Source organism: Neltuma alba, unplaced genomic scaffold (assembly GCF_004799145.2).
Source record: "Neltuma alba isolate B1F8T4 unplaced genomic scaffold, ASM479914v2 tig00011277_pilon, whole genome shotgun sequence".
In the NCBI taxonomy this organism is placed as follows: Eukaryota; Viridiplantae; Streptophyta; class Magnoliopsida; order Fabales; family Fabaceae; genus Neltuma; species Neltuma alba.
In genome coordinates this window covers 177,957-186,171 of record NW_021635987.1, presented here as the reverse complement: position 1 = coordinate 186,171, position 8,215 = coordinate 177,957, and the positions used below count along the sequence as shown (strand labels likewise).

General features: G+C 34.5%; 1 pseudogene; it reads left to right on the top strand.

The window, feature by feature from the left end:
• The first annotated feature begins 928 nt into the window (after positions 1-928).
• On the top strand, positions 929-7,422 carry LOC114711098 (TMV resistance protein N-like; annotated as a pseudogene).
• The last annotated feature ends 793 nt before the right edge of the window (positions 7,423-8,215 follow it).

The following is an 8,215-nucleotide window of genomic DNA, read 5'->3' as shown; positions in this document are numbered from 1 at the left end:
GTTTCGTTCTGTGCGGCGTGCTCTGTTTTTTTTTCTCCAGCCGCCCCCAGCTCGCCTCTTTTTCGTTCGGCGTCGCGTGTGTGTGTTCCGTGTATATCTCCAGCGTTCGGCGTCTTCTCCTGCCTCCCGTGTTGAAGATCATATCAATAATAGGTTTGGTGGGGAGGGGGCAAAACGCAACGTTTTGCTCCCCCCTTTTATTATTTTAGTTTTTTTTCTTTTTCTTTTTTTTTGTTTTATTTTTTTCTTTTCTTTTTTTTTTTCTTTTTTTATTTTCAAAATCTTCCAAATACCTGCAAGCAAAAATTCAAAGATAAGGTAGCATTAATTGTCCTCAAAAATTAATTAGTCACAATTAAACTAAAATATGACAATTTTGCCCCTATAAAATAATAATTCAAAATAAAACATATCAAACCAATTAATAATCAATTAATGCCAAAAGGAACCAATTAAGTTGACAAAACTCATATAAAAGATATCAAAATATGTAAAAATAATTGAGTTTGTCAGTCTAGCATCACACTGCGACTTATTTACGAGGTGTTTGTCATCATTAAAACCTTTAACAGATAACAACTTTAGGATACAGGACACGCATAATTCCCTTTTATTCACGCTATAGCGGAAACTTAAATTTACGTAGCACGATTAACATGGAACTATGGCTTTGCATGTGAACTGATTTATATTATTTTAATTCTATGAAGGTGTGAAGATGATTAAGTTAATAAGGCTTTTGTGTTTAACATCTTGATGGAAGTATGATTGTTGCTCTTGATATTTACCAATATTCTGCTTTTAGCTGTAGTCCTGCTTAATTAATCGCTGCTTCCTTTTCTGCTATTCTTTCTTCATAATTCACAGGAATGAAATTGTGGTTATTCAGAATATTGTTGAGCATGTTCTATATATATTACACTCGCCAATGTTATTGGCCACAGATGGCCTAGTAGGAGTTCAATCTCAAGTGCAAGAAGTGATTTCAATGCTTGAAAACCATGAATCAAAAGATGTTATCTCCATAGGGATATGGGGAATGGGGGGTATAGGCAAGACAACCCTTGCTGCAGCCATTTATCATCTCATTCGTCAGGAATTCGACAGTACATGTTTTCTTTCAAATGTCAGGGACAAATGGAGAAACCATGATTCAGTAATACGTGAAGCAACAAAGATGAGAAGAGATAACCATAATAAGAAGTTACTTCTTGTGGTTGATGATGTGAATCACATGGAGCAGCTACATGCTTTATGTGCAAGTCATAAATTTGGTCGAGGGAGCAAAATAATCATTACAACCAGAGATTTACGTCTACTTGAAGCCTTTCCAGTGGACCATATATATAGAATGAAAATTTTGAACCATCATGATTCTCTTGAACTTTTATGTGGAGGACCATTATCTGAACATGTAAATCCCAAAGGAAAATTCATCCAACTTTGTAGAAGAATGGTTGCTTATACTGAGGGACTGCCACTAGCTCTTCTGCATATCCGCTCTTCTTTGAATTGGCAGTCAATGGTAGAATGGAAGTCGGAATTGACGAAACTAAGGGCAGATCTCCCTCATCAGATATACGAAAAACTAAAGCTTAGCTTTGACTCTTTAGATAGTATAGAAAAAGAAGTATTTCTAAGTATCGTCTTATTTTACATTGGGGAGGACATGCAGGTTGTGATGCGAAAGTTGGATTACCGTGGATGCGAGGGTGGCAGTAGGGTAAAAGCCCTAGTGGATCGAAGCCTATTAACCATTGATGACAACGACAAACTTAGAATGCATAATCTGTTGCAGCTCATGGGAAGAAAAATAATACATGAAACTTCACAAAAAGAGCTTCAAAATCGAGGTAGGTTATGGTTTTATGAGGACGCATGTGCTTCACATATTATCAAACATGCATTTAGCAGTGAATGTGATAATTAATATCAATATCCATGATATTTCTGACTTTAAATTATAGAATTGTTTATATCATAATAATATTTTAATCATATTAGTTTAAATTATTGATATTCTGTATTTTTAAAATACAACATTTAGGTCACAGATATGAAGTGTTCTTGAGTTTTAGAGGTGAAGACACTTGAGCAACTTTTACTGCACATCTCTATTCAGCTCTATGTAACGCTGGCATTGCTGTTTTCAAAGATGATGTTGAGCTTCCCAAAGGAAGTCGTATCAAAATGGAACTATTACAAGCAATTGGAAGTTCGAAAATTGCAACCATCATATTCTCTAGGGAATATGCTGGATCTAAATGGTGTTTGGAGGAATTGTCAATGATCATGGAGCACCATAAATCAAATGGTCTTGTGGTTCTACCTGTGTTTTATGATGTGGATCCATCAGAAGTTCGTAATCAAACTTGTAGTTTTGGAGAAGCATTTAAAAATCTTATACAAAGAATTTCACCACCAAAAGATCGAGTTTCCAACTGGAAGATAGCCCTTACTGAGGCTGGGGGCATTGCAGGGATCGTTGTTCTTGGTTCCAGGTAGGCTTTTATTCTTTATTTGCTTTTGATTAAGACACCTTATGGCCGGTTACATGTATACGCATATTATTTAGGATACTTAAAAAATTAGAAGCCACATTATTTGAAAAATGACTCACTTTTGCTTGTTCCTTACCATAGGAATATGTATTGTTCTGCTCTCAACTTTTGACTCATCACTTATAACTTAATTCCTCAATTATAATTTAGTGCTAATTAGTCCTTAAACTTTTGACTTGTTTATATATGACTCAGTCTGTTATCTTCTTAATTTTTTTTTTATAGTTATCCTTATCCTTCATAATTCAATTTTGACTCATCCTACATGCAAAAATAATAAATAAGACTCTTCCAACTAAGCTCCACCTATTTTTTTACATATAAAATTTAAGCAAAAGGAGGGAATAGAGTATTTAATCCAAACCCTACAGCCATCAAGCCAATTCACTTACTTTCATAGTCAAAAGGGTTAGGAGGAACTGCCCTATCTTTGTCCAAGTGGGGCGTCCTAAAGAACTCGAGTGCTCTATATTCTTGAGAGTGGTGATCAACTCTACTGGGGCACCACGGTCAACGAGCTTGAAGAAGCCAAACTCCTGGGAGGCCTTCACTACGAAGGACTTGGTGTCAGGGTCAAAGAGGTCGACCATAGGGATTGCCTCTTAAGGGTCGCGTGCTTACAAGGTTTGAAAAGAAAGATGTTGTTGTTTGAAGGAAGAAGGCGAGACACATTAACCATGGGTGCTAATTAAGAGAGAGAAAATGGGTCGAGAAAAAGGAGGAGGAGAGATAAGAGATTAGGGTTGCCACGATTTTTGTTTAACTATTGTAGAAAAATTTCGTGGAATTGAGTTGGAAAAGTCTTAGTAATTATTCTTGACATGCTGGATGAGTCAAAATTGAATTATGGATGATAAGGATAACAATAATTAAAAAAAAAGATAAGGGACTAAGTCATAAATGAGCTAACAGTTCAATGACTGAGTTGTACCAAGTCATATTGAGGGACTGGGTTATAAGTAAGTTAAAAATTGAAGGAGTGAAAAAAATTAATTTTCCCTAATATTTTTTCTTGTTACCGTTGTTTCGAGCTAGATCTTCTCACTTTGATCTATAGTTTATTCACAATATCCCTTCTTCTCCGGATAGATATATGTTTCCAAATATGGAATTTATTTGTGATCCTGCTTGTTTATATATATTTGTGCGTGTATGTCCAATGCTCTTTTCCTATTGTGCTTTTATGATTCGCAGGGATGAGAGTAAAAAAGTGACTACTATTGTTCAAAATGCTTGTGATATATTGGATAAGAAGGACTTGTTTATTGCTAACCACCCAGTAGGAGTAGATGATCGCGTGCGAGAACTGATCACAATACTTCAAAACCATCCATATGAAGGTGTTGTCATGGTAGGGATATGGGGAATGGGGGGTATAGGCAAAACAACCATTGCCAAAGCCATCTATAATGAAATTGGTCATGCTTTTGAGAGTAGAAGCTATCTTTCAAAGATAAGAAAAGTTTGGGATCAAAAGAAGGGCCAGGTACGCTTACAGAACCAACTTCTTTCTGAAATATGTAAAACAACAAAAATGAAGATAACTAGCATCGAATCAGGAAAAATCACATTGAGGGACAGACTTTGCCATAAAAAGGCGCTAGTTGTGCTTGATGATGTCGATAAGTTGGCCCAACTGAATGCTTTAGCTGGAAGTCATGATTGGTTTAAACCAGGAAGCATAATAATCATCACAACGAGAAATCAACGTCTACTTCTTCAGATGGACTCTCGTATTTATAGAATGAAGAATTTGGATGAAAGAGAATCTCTTGAGCTTTTTAGTTGGCATGCATTTAAACAGGAAAGTCCTAAAGAAGATTTTACCGAACTTTCAAAAGATATAGTTGCATACTGTGGGGGACTTCCATTAGCTCTTGAAGTCCTTGGCTCCTGTTTATTTGGTAGAGAAGTGGAGGAATGGAAGAGCGTACGAGAGAAACTTGAGAAAATTCCTGATAACAAGATACAGAAGAAGCTAAAAATAAGCTTTGATGGTTTAAGTGATCCTTTTGAGAAAGAAATATTCCTTGATATATGTTGCTTCTTTATTGGGATGGACAAAAATGAAGTGACACAGATATTAAATGGCTGTGAATTTTTTGCTGACATTGGAATCAAAAGCCTTGTGGAGCGGAGCCTAGTAACCATTGATGAGAAGAACAAGCTTGGTATGCATGATTTGCTACGGGATATGGGAAGGGAAGTAATTCGTGAACAATCTCCAAATGAGCTCGGGAAGAGAAGTAGATTATGGTTTCATGAGGATGCACTTGCTGTATTATTAAAACGCATGGTACGAACTTTTATATCTAACATTTAGGCTATGCTTGGATGGAGGGAAAAGTGAGAGGAAAATGATGGGAGGGAATAAAACTCCCAAAAATGATTTTAAAAAAAAGTTTATTTGTCTTGGGAGCTTTCCTCGTATTCTTTCCTCCCTAATTTCCTTCCCATCCAAACTAGCTAGGGGTTACTATTCCCTAGTAATTAACATGTATTGCAAGAAGTCAAATGAGCATCTATTAATTGGTCATATAAACCACTTGGTTTCGTCTTTTATTTTATGCATTTTAAAACTCATTCTATATGTAGTCTCTTATTTTGCTTTTTGGTAAACAAAATAATTTAAATACAAACTTTGATTTCAATATATTTTTACAGGGAACAGAGGCTATTGAAGGAATGTCTTTGAAGTCGTCACTAAGTGGAAAAATGCATATTCAGACAGAATCATTTAAGATGATGAAGAGATTGAGATTACTTCATCTCGAAGATATACAATTTAGAGGAGACTATGAATACATTAGTAGGGATCTCAGATGGCTTTGCTGGCACGGCTTTCCCATAAAATCCATTCCTCGCAATTTTTATCAAGAGGAATTAGTTGCTATTGACTTAAGATATAGCAGTCTCAGGCAAGTGTGGAAGGAACCCCGGGTATGTAAATTAATGCTACCTCCTATCCTTTATATAAGAGCTAGCTAACTAATTGAATAGATTAATAAATTAATTAAGTTAGTTATTTATAATAAATGGGTATTGTCTTTTTTAAAATATCTTTGCTGATCATGTGTATTAGCTAGAACTATTATTTGATAAAACATTTAACATGTGCAACTACTACAAGGATTACTTTTAAAAAAAATTAGATAAATATGATAGACAAAATTCATTAGGATCTTATATTTAGGAATAAATTGAATGTGAAACTAGTTTTTATATTAAGGACTAGAGGCAGTACTTTGTTATTAGCTTCAAAGTTTATGGATGTGGAATAAAAGTGGGATTAGGGACGCATAAATATATTACTCTATTTTTCATTGATTTTATATTTTAAAGCTTTCATTGAATTATGTGTTACCTTTTTCAGATCAAGCATATGATACTATGTTTTTACCTTCAAGCGTTGATTTTCAAATGATTGAAAACAATGTTTTCACTTGAGAGTTTCAGTTTAGATGAAGGATTTTACATATAATCGTTTCTCATATTTTACTGTTTATTTTTCAAGACGTTCATTTGAATTCCCCTTTGAAATTGTTTTCCTTGTAGCTACTGTGGAGGCTGAAAATTCTCAATCTTAGCCACTCTCCTAACTTGGTTGAAACTCCTGATTTTTCAAAACTACCAAATCTTGAAAAGCTGATACTTAAAGAGTGTCCAAGTTTGTCCAAGATACATGATTCTATTGGACTTCTGGATAAACTTCTTCTACTAGATTTGGAGGATTGTATTAGACTTCGTAGTCTCCCGAGAAGCATTTATAAATTAAAATGCTTGAAAACTCTCATTCTTTCTGGTTGTATGATGATTGAAAAGCTAGAGGAGGACATAGAGCAAATGGAATCCTTGACAACTCTAATTGCTCCTACAATAAAACAAGTGCCATTTTCTTTAGGGAGATTAAAAAGCATCTTACATCTATCTGTTTTTGGTTATGAAGGATTATCACATCATGTGATTCCTTCTATCTTCTGGTCTTGGATGCCCCCAATAAATAATCCACTATCTCTTTTTCCGACACATGCGGGCATGCCATCATCAATTTTATGGAAGATGATAAAGAGTATCCGTTGCCGTCCTTCAACAATCCCTAGTAATGAACCCAAGCAACAAAATCTTTTAATGGATGATGGATTAGAGATTTCTAATTCCTTCTGTGCAACCAATTGTACAGACATCTCAAGACTTGAATATTGCTTGGGACATCATTTAATTAAAATTGGAAAGAATGCTCAAGTCTTTCGTGTACTTTCAGAGAAAGTTTCACAGGTTCTCTCTTTTTCTCTAATTGGATTCTCTTTCTTCTGCAAGAAAAATTTCTGCATTCATATTATATAGTTAAATTAGAGGCTGTGGTTTTGTTATTATGCAGGGATTAAATCTTGTAAAGTATAGTGATGATTGTATTCTCCCTAGTGACAAGTATCCCTACTGGCTAACATTCAAGAGTGAAGGAGCTTCTGTAAAATTTGAGGTGCCTCCAGTTATTGGTGGTGATCATTTAAAAGGGATGACTATTTGTTGTGCACATTTCCCCTCAGGTGACTTGGGTAACAAGGCATGTGAATTTTGTATAATTAGCTTAATGATAATAAATTATACAAAGACAACCACTTTGCTCTATAATGAAGACAAACTAACTTCCTTGGAAGATGAAGCAGAGAGGAAGGAAATCATATCAAATCTAGGACCTAATGACCAAGTGGAGGTGATAATAGTTGCTGGGAATGGATTCACAATGAAGAAAACAGCTATCTACTTAATATATAACGAGTCATTTGATGAACAGATTGAGCCTTCAACTTCTAGAGCTACAAATTTAACTGGCACCAGACTCAATTATGAAGAGGAGTAGGAGGTACTTCAATCTATCAGAATTAGAAAGGCAATGAAGATTTGAAATTTAGAAACTTTCTTTCCCCTTTTTGCTCCAACACTTTCTATGGAGCTTTTTTCCTCTTTGCTACAACACTTTATGAAGTTAATATTCAATATATTTCATTTCAGAGTTGAAACCGGTCTATAAACTTAGGATATTTTTGTTCATTTACTTTTTTTTTAACAAAAAAAACTTTGATCTTTCTCTATCATTTTAAAATTCATGATCCTTAAATATAATTAACTTCTCATATAATCTTCTTCTATCGTTTCCCTTCTTTCTTTTTTGTTTGAGTGCTAATATGCTAATATATATTATACTTTTCCATTGAATCTCTTAGTAAATAAATTGTTTTTGTTGTAGAACTTCCCATCTTAAATATAAATTGGCTCTCAAAAATGCAAGTCTTCAACCTCCACTTTTGTTTAATAACTCTTTCTCACAATTTTATCACATGGCTAATAAGTGTTATCTCTTTGTAGTTTACACAATTTTGAATATCCCTTTAGTTCTAAATAAGAACTAAATTACTTTTCCTCTAGGCATTTTATTTTTTGTATTGTAGAATCGCACTGCATAACTTAGTCAGCCACAACTCACCCTCTTTGCCCAAATACTTTCATATATTTGGGATGTTTCATCTTGGAACCCTCACCTGTAATTTTCTTGCTTATAGATGTTAAATCGTCTAAAATGGTTTGGAGTTGGTCAATGGTTAATACATTCGGCGTAGTTTCGTGACTGAATGCATTACTACTTTTAATTAAAG